Here is a 16,493-nt window from a genome sequence, read left to right on the forward strand (position 1 = left end):
TCAGCTTCTGGCAGATGTTGACCATAGAGTTGCACTGGAGAACCTAGAGATTCCCAGAAAGCTGTTTCCTTAAGTAAAAAGAATAGGGTTTTTTATTTGCAGGTTTTTCACCCCTGACCCCAGTGAACATGGAGGGACCATTGTATTATATTGTTAGAAAACAAATGTAACAGAGAGAAATTCCACTTTCTTTATCTTTACTTAGTGCTTCCCTTTCATATTCCTATCTTGTAGCATACATAAATTTTCTTAATCTCATCAACCAAGCAGTTTCTTAAAAAAAACAAAAAACAGCATCTTTGAAATAAATATGTTCATTACTGTCAAGTGCTCAAGTGCTAAAACAGTACCACATGTTGGACCGAGGAATCTTTCAGTTTTCTAATTATGTCATTCTCACAAAGATACTATTTGGATTGCACATATTGTTTAGTTTAGAAGGATTACCCTTGAAGAACATTGAATCATGTAGATCATGAAATCTGTTATCTGTATGTTTTAATTTTTGTAAGCTTCTTTCATCCCTGTGATAAGAAAAATAGCTACATATTTGTCATCATTATCAAACATCATTGTCATATATAGAAATAACTTTCCTCCATCTATTCCGACTGGAAGGTTAAAAGTGGATTCATAAGGGTGTATTGTTTGCAGATATTACCTGTCAAAAGTGTTCCCTCTAGGACAGGAGTGGGCATAATGCAGTCTGTGGCCCCAGAAACCCCACAATAATTCCCAAATCCTACCCACTCAGTTATTTTTAACTTTTATGGAGTGATTTATGGACAATTTTTGTTCCACAGCCATACAGAAAGCACTCTCCAAGGCATGAATACACTTGAAAATACCCGTACCCCATAAACACCTCCAGAGCACCACACTGCCCTTGCTGAGATGACAGTCTTCAGGGAGGGCTGGGATAGAAACTTTCCCTTGGCTCCCACATAGTTGCCCATCCCTGCTCTTTAGGGATCTAGATGTGATATACATATTGTCTAAGCATTGTCTAAACCCTAGAATCCGGGACTTCCCCATGAATGGTTTGTTGCTGGAATAATCCTGGATCTTCATGGGATAAGTCCTGGATGAGCTCAATCTACTCTGAAAATCTTCAGTGCGATTGCACAATTATGCTGGGAGTATGCCTTTTACTCCTGGCGTTTACCCCCATCTGATAATTTCCTAGAACAGTTTACTGAGTATGACAGTATAGTGATGCTTCATTATACAGTGGACCCTTGTTATACGCTGAGGTTTGGTTCCAAGATCCCCCGTGGATAATAAAATTAGTGTATGCTCAAGTCCCATTAAATATAATGACATAGCAAAATGGTGTCCCTTATAAAAAAAAATGGAAAATCAAGGTTTGATATTTGAAATTTATACTTTTTGGGAACATTTTCAAACCGTGGATCCTTGAATCCATGTATAAAAAAATCTGTGCATAAGAAGGGCCGACTGTGCTACTGAAGGGTGGAATGCCCATTTCCCCATTGGCCCTTGACCTATGAAACTCAGCAGATGCTCTCTTTGCTCTTTCTCTGTTTGTAACAAATTAATCAAAGTAACAGTCAACTTTTCCTGAGAATCTTGTTTGGAATTGCCTCTGGTATTGTCTGGATATAAAATAACAGCTTGGATAAAGCAATCATTTTGAGTGGCTGTATTCCCATTAGGCTTGATATGTTCACGTTTCCCCAGTTTTTAAACTGCCTTTGGATGAAATCCATCAATTCATTATGATTATTTTGGACAAGGTCCATGCTGTTAAGAATAATGTGTACCCCAAAATGTTTCCACTCTTCCTATCCATTTGTTCTTAAGCAAGGATTTTATAGTCTCCTTATTTTATGAAGTTCATTGACTGGTACAATGATTTCTGACTAGGTGTAATTGATTTTAAACCCAGACACCTTGCTATGGTATGTGATTAACTTCTGCAGCATTAGTATGAATGATAGCACCATATACTTATTTATAAATCATTCCCATGATACTTTTAGCTCTAAAATCTTACTTTATTATTATTTGGTAACAGGATTTTTATGCAGTTAATTAACAAAGTTACAGCAATAAAATATCAAGATAATTAAAAACTATATTCAGTGCCAAAATAGTGTGTGTGTGTGTGTGTGTGTGTGTGTGTGTGTGTGTAAAGTTAACTAGACAAAGTTAACTTGATAAAGTGAAAGTCTCTCAAGCTTGGTAAAGTTCAGCTGGAAATCTACTGTATCATGGGAGATAAATATTGGGTGGTTCTCTTTCCCCAGCAATTGTCCAAAATCTGTTGACTCCACTTTTCCTAGTCATGGCATTTTGACATTAAAACCATGGGTCCTAATCTTCCTCTCTATCCATAGCCACCAAAGGTCAGAGAATGTAAAATCACATATTATACATACTAAAAGACAGACTACATATTGAAAGACAAACAATGCATATCAAAGAAAATGCTGCAGGGATGCAGGAGCCAACATGGTTGGTAATACAAAAATGCCAACTGCTTGGCATCATAAAAAAATACTGCCCAGATCCCAGCAAAAAACTGATGGCTAGAGTAATTTTGAAATCTGAGGTAGGATAGTTAGTCACATTGCCTACGCAGCTGGAGTAAAACAGGGATGTGGGGCAAGGCATGCCCAATCACATTTCTGAAGAACTATTTCATTTTGGCAACCCATGATGGCAAAGACCACTGCCACTGTTATCTGCTTGATGATGCACAGAGGGCCATATTGCAAATCTGGTCTGAAACTGCAAGCCTAGCTGCAACTCCTCCCTTGCCCATAACATCTCTTCCAGTAATAGGCACACTCAGAAGGCATTCCTTTAAGCCTTATTTTGTCATTCCCCCCCCCCCCCCTTTCCCAGAGTAAGGTAAACTGAAATCCTTTTCAGTTTAGTGGATCAAAAGGTTTTTTTACATTTTGCTAGTCTACTTCTTCTTATGGTATATCTCAAAGCTGTGAACTTTCTGTCTGTGTATCCATAAGTAGTACTAGTTCTTGTCAAGAATAGCTCCATGGGATTATAAAACAGATTGGCTCAGTTCTTGGTCTAATAACTGAGAATGGTCCAAGGGAAATGTTGGCACAATGTAGCATTGCGTACAATATGTGTGTGTGGGGATAGCTGTCCCTCACTGGTCATGATGTTGCATCATTTACACTGGGCACTCTCAGTGCTATTGCTCTCAACTTGACCCTTTCTTCTAATCTCCCCCCACCAGAGGTCCCTTCCCCTCTCCTTTACAGCCCGAAGCACCAGTGTAGCCCCCCCCTTTAAAGGAAAGAGAAAATGGAGATGCCTACTGCTCTCATGGTGAACCATGGTAAGCCCCCAAATATCAAGAAATTTGTTCCAACAACCAACAATTACAAAATGGGCCAAATGCAGCTTGGGGAACCACATGTGGCCTCAGTGCTGTTTCTGTGGGCAGCAGAGCCCCAGAGAGCTTTTGTCGCTTGCTATTTGATGTTTTTTTTATGCCTGTTTTATCGAACCATTTCCTGTATTGCTATGTACTTTATATGTATTAGCCTACTAGACCCACCACCTTTCCCTTCTCCTTTTATGTCATGTCTTTTTAGATTGTAAGCCTGAGGGCAGGGAACCGTCTAATTAAAAAGATTGTATGTACAGCGCTGTGTAAATTTACAGCGCTTTATAAATAAAGGTTAATAATAATAATAATAATAATAATAATAATAATATTCAAAAAATGTTTCCAAATTCCCACCTGATGATTTGGAGAAGATTCCCACCATGTTTGGTGGTCCTCTGGGCCCCCAGGAGTCAAACACTTGTTTTCCTTTTCCTTTTGCATTTTTTTAAATGCCTCCAAATACTCTCTAGGAGATGTAGGGGGAATTCCTACCACATTTTGTGTCCTCCTGAGCCAGTTTAGGCCCAAGAGACGTCTCCTTTGAAACATGAAGTGAACAAGAAGTTACTTCCACTCACTTCCTGTTCTTAAAAATGGTCTCTCTTGGGCCCAAAATGGAAAGCCCCCAGACGTGGTGAAAATGCTCCCATGTTCTCTATAGGATTGTTGAATTCATTGGGAGCATTTTATTTTATTTTTTGCTAGAGTGGATGCAGCAGGCAGTTTGACCCTCTCAGGTTCCCCACTGCAGGACCAGTTTATTTGTCTTTATGACTGTTCATAGTGTCCAGAGTACTCTTCTCCAGGATATCTAACTTCTTATTAATTTTTATTCTACCATTTAAATTTTATTTATCTTTTCAGGGACAAAATGAAAAGACATGAATTCTTACTGTATAATGTAAATCTTTGTCCCCTCCTGCCCCCCCCCCCCCAAATCATTGTCTTCATTTACAAACTTTTTTTGCCATCCAACCTTTCTGACTTGATATGCTGTTCAAAAGGTTTGCTATGATTTTGATTTGTCTTTATCTTCAATGTTATAGCTAGGTATGGGTCAAAAGTACTTAAAAGCATTTTCATTTTCTTCCAGGCCTAAGGCATTCCCCCTTCATTATTTGATCAGTTATGTGTATGTGTCCAATTAGTTGGGTGCAATTCACACACACTTTCTGCAAAACATCAGTGGTATACTATAAGGAATTCAAATACATCTTACTGATTTCCAAAACCAAAATGCTTAGTTGTCTCAAAACACTGTGGCAGACCTATTCTTGATGACATTGCCAGAGTTTGAAAATCTGGCTGATGTAAATTTGTGTGATGCACATCATGCAAAACCCTTATTTTGAATATATAGCACAAGAGGCAATGTGTTACCAAGGAAGACGGTGGTGTTAAGTGTTCTGAGTTTAGATACAACTTTGTGTATCCTTTTCATTTCAGGCATCTTTAATCTTTTGGAAAGATACAGTACTGTGATGCTGCAGTTCTGTCATAAGCAGATCGATTAGAATAAACAGCAGCTCCTGGTACAAGTTCCAAAGGGATTTTGTATTTTGGAACATTTCAAGAAGTCAACACAGCACGGTGCCCAGCATTATATATCTCCAGAGGCTGATGTCATAAGGCTGAAAGGCTGTTTCTGAGAAGCCAAAGGTCGCATTTCATTAAAAGGTTCCTTCATCTTAGCAGTCATAACGCCCATCATTATTATCATCATAAGAAAATCACAAGCCTATCTGTCAAATCACAAGCCTATCTAATCCAGCATCTTGTTTTATACAGTTGCCAATCATACACCTCTGTCTATAAGCAGGATGTAAGGGAAATAGCTCTTTACCTGTGAGGGCGTCGCCACAATAAAACGCAAAGCTGCATGTGGAGGAAAGGCCACAACTTTATTAACGCAAACATCAGCAAAAGGTAGGGTTGGCCAAAAGCATGAGTTCTGGATCATCTTACAACCCACCGTTGTAGGATAAATGGCATGTCATATAAAGCAAGGCATCGGGTTGAGCCAGGGGCTAGAGTAATGCCCTCTCGTATTCATGCAACCTGCAGATTGCATTTAACTAAAGCCCCTAGTCACCGGGAAGCGGTGTCACGTTATGGCCCCCGCAATGACCATAACGTATGCCCTCATCGCTCCCGTGTCCCATAGGGACTCCCGATACAGTGCTATGCAACCTTCTAGACCATGCCTACCCGATCCAGAACCTCTGCTGCCGCCCCAAAAGTTATGACAGCAAACCACGCACCCTAGGGAGGGCGGGTGGGAGAGCCAAGCAGAAATGGCACCGAGCAAGACGCCGCATGGCCTATATATAGGCTTCTTCCAAAGATGGGGGCTGAGATGGGAGTCGCCCTGCCCCCAGGAGCAGCCAGCCAATCGGCTGCCCTGGAGGACTGGGGCGACCATAGAGAGGGACTATCCGCCTCCTAGAGCGTCGCTCAGGAGGCGGAAGTCCCTCCTTTTTCCCCCTCGGCCGGCCAATTGGAGGCCAGCACGCCCCAGCAAAGCATGCTGGGGTGCACCAGACCTCTGTGGCGCCAGGCCCCGGTGGCAATGCTGCCTGCCTGATGAGTCGGGCGGCAGCCTTTTTCAGTGTCATTCCCATGTTACTACATGGACCAGCCTTCCATTACCTCTAGTTGATCTCTCTTTGATATACACTCAATATTAAAAAAGGATGTTTCATCACATAGCCATGGAAGTGTGCCCCAATATTAGAAAGTAGTCTGGGGATCTGGTGGACCTGTCTTGGAAGCCCTAACACACATAGACAGGATAGACTCTTTGTGGTTGGAATCTGTATAATCCCTTCACATAGGAGTGTGATAATGGGAAAGCACCAGGTATCTGCCAGGAAAGTTGAATATCAAAAGGCACTGCCATCTGGAGATGACACCTCTTTGTTTAGGATGCTTGCATTGATTGTCCCATCATTTGCAAATCTCTGACCATTCTTCTTGGAAAAATCCATTCAAAATTATTCAGAAACTGCTCCAAAGACGCAGTTTACCTTATGTAAATGGCTGTTTGGGCCTTTCTAACTCAGAGCTCATACAGACAAGCCAAAATAAGGTTGTTTCAGGTCACTTTGAAGGTATGCTGTTCAAATGACACATGCATCTTCAGAAGCCAGAAGCTGTGCTAAAGCTGCGCTCCAGTCCTTAGACTAGAGCGTGGCTCATGCCTCTTAGGATGCTTGCAGCATTTAAACAGCATACCTCCAAAGTAACTTGAAGCAGCTTTATTTTGGCTTGTCTGTATGGGCCCTCAATCTCAGTTCAAACCAGGCAAACACTCTGTCAAATTGCAGCTAGACTCCTCAGTATCACTAGCCAGCCCATGTCCAAGTAGTGATCTGGGTATGATGCATTCTATAACTTTTCCCTGATTGAAGGGCCATATTTGAAACCTGTAACATATTGCCCTACCCTCTGAATTGCTATTCAGCTCCTACCTTTTACATTGTTCTTGTTTACTTTTGTGAGTGAATGCCATTGAGTAAAAGTCAGTTTTCCCTTGTTATAAATAAAACTAACTAATTTGGAACCTGCCTCTGGCATTCTGAGTTTGGAACAGATATAAGTATGTCCCAGCTACAGTTACCCCAGCGCTCTCACTGCTTCCCAAAAAGCTAAATTAATTTCTCTATTGAATTCAATAAGTGGGTGCCCTCTTGGGATCCCTTCTAATTTGGTTAACACCCCAGCAATTGATATTTTGAAGTGTAGTGCCTCTGATCCTGGAGGAAGTATATATTTATTATGGCTCATAGCCATTGAGAACTTCTATGCTACACGGAATTATCTTTTCTTTTAAAGCTATCTAACTTGTTGGTTATGACTGTAACTTATGAAAGTAAATTCTGCTGCTTATTTCCTATGGAATATGGCTGAATCTTCTTCAAAGATCTCTTGCTTCTCTTAAATGATGCCTGGAAAATTTGTCTTCCTTTCCTTCAAGGATATAGGTTAAAGTTACATCGTATAAATTACCAACCAAAGTCTGTTGATAGATTTTCTGTCACAAAATGAATGGAGGATTTTGAGAGCCCCCCCTCCCCAAAGCCTAATTTTCAATTATGTAAATGTTCTCTTCCCACAAACATGTTGGTTGTTCACAACCATCTTTCCCTAATCTGCTGCCATTTTCCCAATCTGCTGTCATCTATCTATCTCCTCCATAACATGATTTCAGACCATGAGGGATCTTTCCTTAAGGTGCTGGTGAGGCCAAACAAACCTAATTGCTCTGCCATCATTCAGAATGGTGGAGGAGGATAAAATGATCTCACTGGCAAAGCAGCTGAGATCCTGTGTTTCTGCTGTGATGAGACATTTCCTAGCTTGACAAGGTGCAATAAAATGTTGGTCTGATTACCATGGCAATAGCACAGCTTTGTCAACTCCTCCCCTGTTTTACAGTAAGTAAGGATGGTGGGTTCAGACCGCCAAAAAATACGTAGTGACTACGTATTAGGGTTAGGAAGGTGTGGTGCTTCCGCACCCCCCTAACCCTAATACGTAGGCACTACGTATTTTTTGGCGACGGCCATTCCAGACGGCCGCCGCCATGTTTACATCTTCGACGCATAGCATCCAGACGTGTCGCGGCACCTATGATGGAAAGAAGCTCTATTTTGGAGCTACTTTTTTGCTCCGTAAGGGAGCCGCGCGGTTTGGCTGCAGCGGCTCCCTAATGGAGCAAACAGCGGCGGCGGCAGACCGCCGCAAAGCGGCGGTTTATGGCCCGCCAATGTATGTAAGTAAATAAATAAATAAATAAATAAATAAATAAATAAATAAATAAATATCCCCAAACAGAGAAACACTTTTGAAGGTGCTGAAACCTTCTACCCTCCACCCCTCCATTTTTGGTCTGATGCTACTGTTTTTTGGATCAAACATAATACTCTTGTCTTTCATGAAATGTTTGCAAGTTTCTAGATGTGGATGACATTTTGTGCCAACAAGTGACAAGTCTATTTTGGAGCATTCTTAAGTGATTCCCACTGAACCTGAAAATTCTCCAGCCATCCTGCATTTTGGCTGTAGAGCCACATCAGAGTAATCTCACATACTATCCATCCACATAATCAGCCTTACTATCTTCCTAGGAATGCATATTAAAAATTCAACCATGTTGTGGTCTATGTTGATCTTCTACTCAGTAAACTAGTTTTTAAATTCTTTGGGTGAAAGAGGTGGTTAACCGATCAAGAATCAAAACAAACAGCTTCATTTATATACCACTTCATACTGAACTAACTGTGTAAGTGGTTTACAACTGTTAGCAAATTGCCCCAACAATCTGGGTACTCATTTTAGTGACCTTGGAAGGATGCAAGCCTGAGCCAAGCTTGAGTCCTTTCACTGGGATTGAACTCGCAAACTTATGGTTTTGAGTAAGTGGCTGCAGTACAGGCATTTAACCACTGACCATACTGCAGTCATACCTACTTTGTGAACATTTCCAGCTGTTAGACAGTTCCTATGTGATGCCATATCTTTTTATAGGCGTCCTTATTTGGCAGGCCCTTATTACCTTACCTTGTATTAACCTATCCTTTTTTTTTTGATAAGCATACTTGCCTTGTACTGGTGAGGAGAAAAATTACACCCTCTTCTCTTGGTTAGAAGTTGCCTTCCACAGGTCATTCATCTCAATGCCTACAATGAAAATAATCTTTAATATAAAACATATGCTTGAGTGCTGTGATTGAACAGGATGAGGATGAGAATGAATTGTACCCTCCTAGGTCTATCTCCATACAAATAAGCATTGTTTAACATTCCCCATAGGAAATGTTCAAATGTCCCCTGGCAACATTCAGTACATTCTGTAAATGCATTCAGCTGTATTGTTTTTAAACCTTGGCATATTCTTGTAGCAGAGCGAAAGGTACTGCTCCATTTGCAAATGCATTACAAATCCAATTAAGGAGATGGAACAGCTGAAATTCTTTTCACATTGTGATCAAAAGTAGCTTTGCTAAGCCATGTAATTTTTTTTTCTCGGCAAAGGTAGAAGAATACAGTCCATTCTATGTGTCAGAAACCAAGCGTTACACATGTTAGCCAATATATTCTGGGTAATTTGTTATTCTTTCCTCATAGTCAAGTAGAAGCTATCAAGCAACTCTTACAATAAATATGGCTGGAGAACATCAATCAAAGCATGAAGGATAATCAAACATTAGGAATACTAACATCTGACTATTTCTGGGAGCATCTTCATAGTAGTTGAAAATGTATTCACATATCTGCCCATAAAATGACTAAGCAGTTATGAATCACTTACATGGCACTTTTACAGATGAGTGCTAAGGGCTACTTTTCATGCTTCCTTCCACCACACATGTTCTTGAGATGTTTTCTGGAAAGCAGCTGGAAGATGGACATTTATGTAATTTAAACACACCAGGTGTATGTCTTCAGCAATCCCTCCCCTGCAATACAACCAATTGCCTAAATGTGTATGAGGGGGTTAAACTGATTTGTATTTGAAGGTACAGAACATCAGGCCTTGGTTAAAGCACAGTTCAAAGTGCAGGAGCAGACTTTATTTAAAATCTGCAAGTATGTAAGATCTCCCAGTTGCAGATGAATAAAAATTTTGTTAGCCTTAGAGGCCAGTGCTGAGAACATCAATGTTTTCACCCACCTCATTCCTCACTTTCAGCATTCCTTAATTCCTGATTAACTGATACCCTGACCTGCTGATCTGGGTTCTTCCCACTGGTATCTTCCAGCTACTCCCTGTTCTTATTGGAACTTTGAGGGAATCTGATCTAATATTTAACTTCACCTTGTAATAATAATAATAAATAAAATTTTTATTTCTATTTCCCGCCTCTCCCTACAAATTGAGGCGGGATCACATCAATATGAACAATACAAATTACAAGGTGCACAATAGATTAAAAACAACATTATGTAACAATACTATACAATACAATACTAATCAACCAGCAGTATTGTGAAATATCTTAATTGTCTGATCCTTTGAATTACTTTGCTACTGTCTCTTCTGTGCACCAATCTCAGTCTGGCTTTCTCAACTTCCTCTCTGAATACCCCATGAGATTGAAACCATATAGCAATTTTCTTTCCCTTCCAAAGTAGAAGTAGTGATGATGGAAGCAGGTACTTGTGGATTTATGTAATTTCCATAGAGCAATGGTGGCTTAACTGTACCAGCTAAAAAGAAGGCAAATCCCATGCCATAGATCATGAGAAGAGAGATCAAAAATAAAATTGCAAATATCATAATTACTTTATATGAACATTTATACAAATGTATATGCATTTATGTGACCACACTTGGAATACTATCTACAGTTCTGGTTGCCACAACAACTCAAAAGGTATTTTAAGAGCTGGATATGTGAGAAAAGAGCAGCTAAAATCATCAGGTCCTATAGCAATTCCAGAGAAAGAGTTATAGAAACTTATTGCATGGCCAAAAAAAAAAAAAAAAAAAAAAAAGTGTGACTTACCCCTTCTGGAATACAGTCGCTTATGGGATGCAGTCAGAAATTATCGCATGAAAAATGCAGCCGATGCCACCAGCTAATTGCATCCCAGCTGCATCCCAGCTCCCAGCTGTGGTCAACTGGCCCATTTGCAAACACAGGAGCTTTCCATATTTGCAAATCATCCTGCTGAGCACGGCTGGGAGCCATGATTCAGCCGTGCAGTCACCCGGTGGCATTGGCAGCATTTTCCATGTGATAATTGCCAACTGTATCCCACAACCCGACTGTATCTTGTTGGGGAGTACTTGGGTTAAAAGTCGGTGCAGTAAGAGATACATTGTTGTTCAATTCATTTCTGACTTATGGCAACCCTAAGGCAAACTTATCATTGAGTTTTCTGGGGCTAAGTGTGTGTGACTCACCCAAGTTCACCCAGTGGATTTCCATAGCCAAGCAGGGATTCAAATGCTGGTCTCCAGAGTTGTAGTCCAATGCTGAAACAACTATACCATGCTGGCTCTCAGGAGACTTGTAGTTGTGAATAATGTAGGGGACATGGACAGGAAAAAGGGTGTTTTTCCTCACTTCTACTAATAAAGATACAATGGTCATCCCATGAGCTTGAACGATGGGAGAGTCACAATAAAGAAATACATCTTTAAACAGTTCACAAAGCTGTAACCATATTATAGGCTAATTCAAGCTGTGATGTTGTCCCCTGATCTAAATAAATTTAAAAGGAAGGACTGAGTTAGTAACAGAAGATGGATGCCCCTGATGAATGCCTCTCAATTACCTGCTCCTGTGAATTACTGGTTTCTGGAAGCAAGAACAGGAGCCAACTCCTTATGAGCTACTTGTGGGCTTCTAATTGACCTCTAGGGGAAACATGATGCAGGACTAGATATCCCCTTGGTCTCATTCAGGGGGGTCTGCCTTATGTACTTGTGCAACTTTCTGAGTCATAAAATATTTCTTCAGCAAATGCCATATTCCACAAACCCACATATTGTACCAAACACATGCAGGTATAGACTAATGTTATATTAGAAGAAGACCCTGATTTTTTTCACCTTCCTCTCTGAATATAATTACATGGTGGGAAATAGATCACAAACTCCACTTTCAGGTTTCTGAATTAGTTTTGCTGTTCTATTGGGAGGCACATTTTCTGATGTGTAATCTGTTACCATTCCCAAGTTAATAACACCACCTCTTTATCTTCGTTTATAATTAATTGATTATACTGGAGCCCCATCCATCATAGATTCTTCCGCACTACCTTTCAGAGATAAAATAGTAAATCAACTTTATAACCATAAAAATTGATCTGAGTCAGTTACTGAATGCAATTTTTAAAAGAAAACAAAAACAAATAAATTGCAAGGAGTTGTAAGAAAATTGATTTTGAGATGTTTTTAAAGTATATATTGTTCCACCAGTTTTAAAAGTACATACAACCAAGTATACAGAGTTTCTAGTTTCCATCTCTAACTAGCTTTCTCAAGTGACATAATAATTCCAAGCATTATTCCATTCTGTCCCCTTCTGTAGATCATTCCTGTATTTGTCCTTCTTTTGCACATTCCTGTTTAGTCAACAGTAAATAATGGCAGGCGAAAATGCCAATGTAATTCTATGCTGCATCACCAGGAGTATAGTGTCTAGATCAAGGGAAGTCGGTAATGGGCTGGATGAGGGAAAACAAACTCAGATTGAATCCAGAGAAAACAGAATTACTTGCCATAGGTTCCTCAGGTCTGGGGAAGGAAATTTGCCAACTTGTCCTGGACAGGGTCACACTTCCCCTGAAGGACGAAGTTCGCAATTTGGGAGTACGTCTGGATCTGTCTCTACAGTTGTCATATCAAGTGGATGTGACGGCCAGAAGTGTTTGGTACCAACTTCGGTTGATATGCCAACTGCATCCCTACCTCGACTGAAAGGACCTTGAAGCTGTGGTACATGCTCTGGTAATCTCTCGTCTTGATTTCTGCAATGTGCTCTACATGGGGCTACCCTTGTATCAAGTTCGGAAGCTTCAACTAGTGCAGAACATGGCAGCCAGATTGGTCACCGGATCCTCGAGGTTTGATCATATGACACCAATTCTGAAAGATCTTCACTGGCTCCCAATTTGCTTCTGGGCACAATACAAGGTGTTGGTTATTACCATTAAAGCCCTACATGGCCTGGGCCCAAGTTACCTACGGGAACGCATCTCCCTATATAATCCACCCTGCACTCTTAGAACAAGGGGGAAGAATTTGCTAGAGCTAACAACAACTAAATTCACTTTGAATTCCCAAAGAGCGTTTAGCATAGCTGCCCCAAGATTGTGGAATGGTCTCCTGGAAGAGATCCGTCTTACCACCTCCCTGGAAACTTTCAGGGGGGCAGTTAAGACAGAGCTCTTCCAGCAAGCATACCCACCTGATCTCATGTGAAACTTAGATCCACTTCCCTGTACAGGATGAGAGTATAATGCCCCACCGTTGCTTGTGAAATCCTGGTTTTATTGCTATGTTAATTGCTATTTTTGCATTTTATGAACCTGTTTGTATTATTTGCATTTTAACTGTGTTATATTTTATATTATGCTGTAATCCTGCCTCGATCCACCCGGTGGGAAAATATAAATACTATTATTATTATTATTATTATTATTATTATTATGTGATAATACCAAGCTTTTCTGCTTTGGTCAGACTTCACATGATGTGATATGTTGGATGATACAGGATTGAACACATAATACTCTAAAAAGAAAACATGAATACTTGCCAGTCTTGAAGTGTAAAGAACTTAGTGTAGACTACAGTGAGGGCAAAGCGTTTCTCCCATTCACTATAATTCATTTACTTTTAGACTCTAACAAACACAACATGTACTTTACCATGCATTCCATGTAGCTTTCTCTCAGATAAGTGCACATAGGAAAGATTGTAAGTAGCTTCTGTTATTCCTTGGAAGGCTCACTTGGAATAGATTTCTTAATATTTGTGTGTGCGTGTGCATGCACACTTGCTCATTTAGCACAGGGGAAGTAATAGTGCCACTCTATTCTGCTCTGGTCAGGCACCACCTGGAATCCTGTGTCCAGTTCTGGGCACCACAATTCAAAAAGGACATTGAGAAACTGGAGCGTGTCCAAAGGAGGGCAACTAAAATGGTGAAGGGCCTGGAAACCATGCCCTATGAGGAACAACTTAGGGAGCGGGGGATGTTTAGAATGAAGAAGAGAAGGTTAATAGCTCTGTTTAAATATTTGAAGAGATGTCATACTGAGGAGGGAGCAACCTTGTTTTCTGCTGCTCCAGAGAACAGGACCCGGAACAATGGATGTAAGCTCCAGGAAAAGAGATTCCACCTCAACATTAGGAGGAATTTTCTGACAGTAAGGGCTGTTCGACAGTGGAACACACTTCCTCGGAGTTTAGTGGAGTCTCCTTCCCTGGGGGTCTGTTTAGAGGCTGGATGGTCATCTGTCAGGTGTGCTTTGATTGTGATTTCCTGCATGGCAGGGGGTTGGACTGGTTGGCCCTTGTGGTCTCTTCCAACTCTATGATTCTGTGATTCTATGATTCTACACATCTGGTTGATAATTCCTTAGGAGGCTCAACTACATATCTTGGTGGACCAGTTTGCCTAATTGTCTTAGAGGAGCTCAGCTCCACTAGCCTAGTCTTGGGCAGGAATTGAGCATCCCCCTGCCCCAGAATCCATTTCTCCTTCTCTCCCATGAATATAAATTCATGCTTCTTAGTCATGCTCCAAATGGAGGACATTTTGGAATTCCTCCTGGACAGAAAGTTGAAATGTAAGACATTCCCTGGAAAAAGAAGATGTCTGGTCACCCTGCTCCCACTGTTACAATGCCTTTTCTGTTTTTTTTTTTTTTTAAGTGAAGACTGCTGCTGCCCAAATAGATCCTACTGTACTTTTAAGAGTTTTAAAATCCCACTGTGTCAGTGAGTCTTAGTATGGAGAAAGTTCCCTAAAGAGAACTTTCTATAGGTGAGGCTGACAGGGGCTACAGTTACCAGTATATAAAGCGCAAGTCAACAGATAAACAGGAGTGGACTGGCTAGGCACAATGTCCTGAACCTGATGGAGAAGCACTTATGGGAGAACTTCCACTGATGTTTTCATGTCATGATACTGTGAGTCTTTTTTTAGTACCTGAATTATTCCCACAAACTACTTTGTAAAATATGTACATCTGGAAGTGGAAGCAGGGATAGCCTTTCTTAAGGCATACACTGATACATATACAAAAGAGTAGTAATTGTCATATTGTAAGATACACATTTGCACACACATGTGTGCATCTGGGTGCATGAAATTGTAAAATATGCTATCCTGGGTTCATTTCCTAGCACTGTCATGCCTTGTTTCCAAATAGAGTAACAAATAAGACAGAGAATATTATTTGAACACAAGAATAGGTAGAAAGCAGGGTTTCAGATTGCATGACACTCTTCTTTAGACAAAAAGATATTCTATGTGACTGGAAAAGTTAGTTGTGATTCTAACTACACAGTGATCAAATAAATGATATTGTCCAGACCATTTTAGAAAACATCAGGGGTTTTTATTTAAAAAATTAAAAATAGAAACTTTGTTAGAGAGTAGACTGTTTTACAATTCTGTGTACAGCACACATGCTTTATTTTAGTATTGGCGTGTTGTGATTTTGTGGGTTTCTAGTGCCAGTGCATTTTATTACTTAGTGTAAAGTCTGCAGAGTTCAGGATGACTTCTGGTTATTGTGTACCATCTATCCATAAGAAGGGAGTATTGTTAGGCCTGGGAGAACCTCAACATTTGGATAAGGGCATTTTGTTTAGCAGAAAAAAGACAGGTAGGGGGTGTTCTCACTGGCTTATACTCCGTGTTACAAATCGAATCCAAGGTACATCATTCCTATTAGAAACCGAATTAAGTCTAGAACAGTTCTAGAGCAACCCGCAATCGTTCCCACTAAAATGCGATTCGTCAATCGAATTATAATTAAATCTGTGTTAAAGGCGTATAACCCGTGTTTAAAAAATAGAAGGGTCGAACCTACATTTTTTTCTTGATTCGGGATAGGATTCGGAGTATGTAAATAGGAACGTTTCGGCCTTTGAATCGGGTCAACTGGATGGGAGGAGCGGAGTGCGATGGGCTGGCATGGGGGTGTAACCCTCTTCGGTCTCTTTCTGCATCGCCAGTGCCATTTTCTTCCATTCGCATAATAGCCTTTCCTCCGGTGGATGGCAACCTCCTCTCTGCTCCTCTTTCATAGACTGACATGTGAGGAGAGCCATTGAACACCATTTTTAACTATTCTTTCTTTTTCACCTCTGCCTGAGTACCAGATGGGCTTTGGAGGACAGCCCAGAGATCAATGGGGCAGCCAAAGTGAATTTGGGGAATTCATGGCTCCCAAGACTGCCCATTCTATTCTATTTCAGTCTGTTTAGCCAGTGTTTAAATCTCTCTATTCTATCCATCCATCTGTACGTATCCTGTCTGTCTCTCTGTCTGTCCAACCATGTATGTATTTATCTACCCATATACATCTATCTATCTATCTATCTATCTATCTATCTATCTATCTAATTATCCAGTCT

Source organism: Sceloporus occidentalis, unplaced genomic scaffold (genome assembly GCF_023333645.1).
Source record: "Sceloporus occidentalis isolate IW3139 unplaced genomic scaffold, rSceOcc1.0.p SCAF_6, whole genome shotgun sequence".
Lineage (NCBI taxonomy): Eukaryota > Metazoa > Chordata > Lepidosauria > Squamata > Phrynosomatidae > Sceloporus > Sceloporus occidentalis.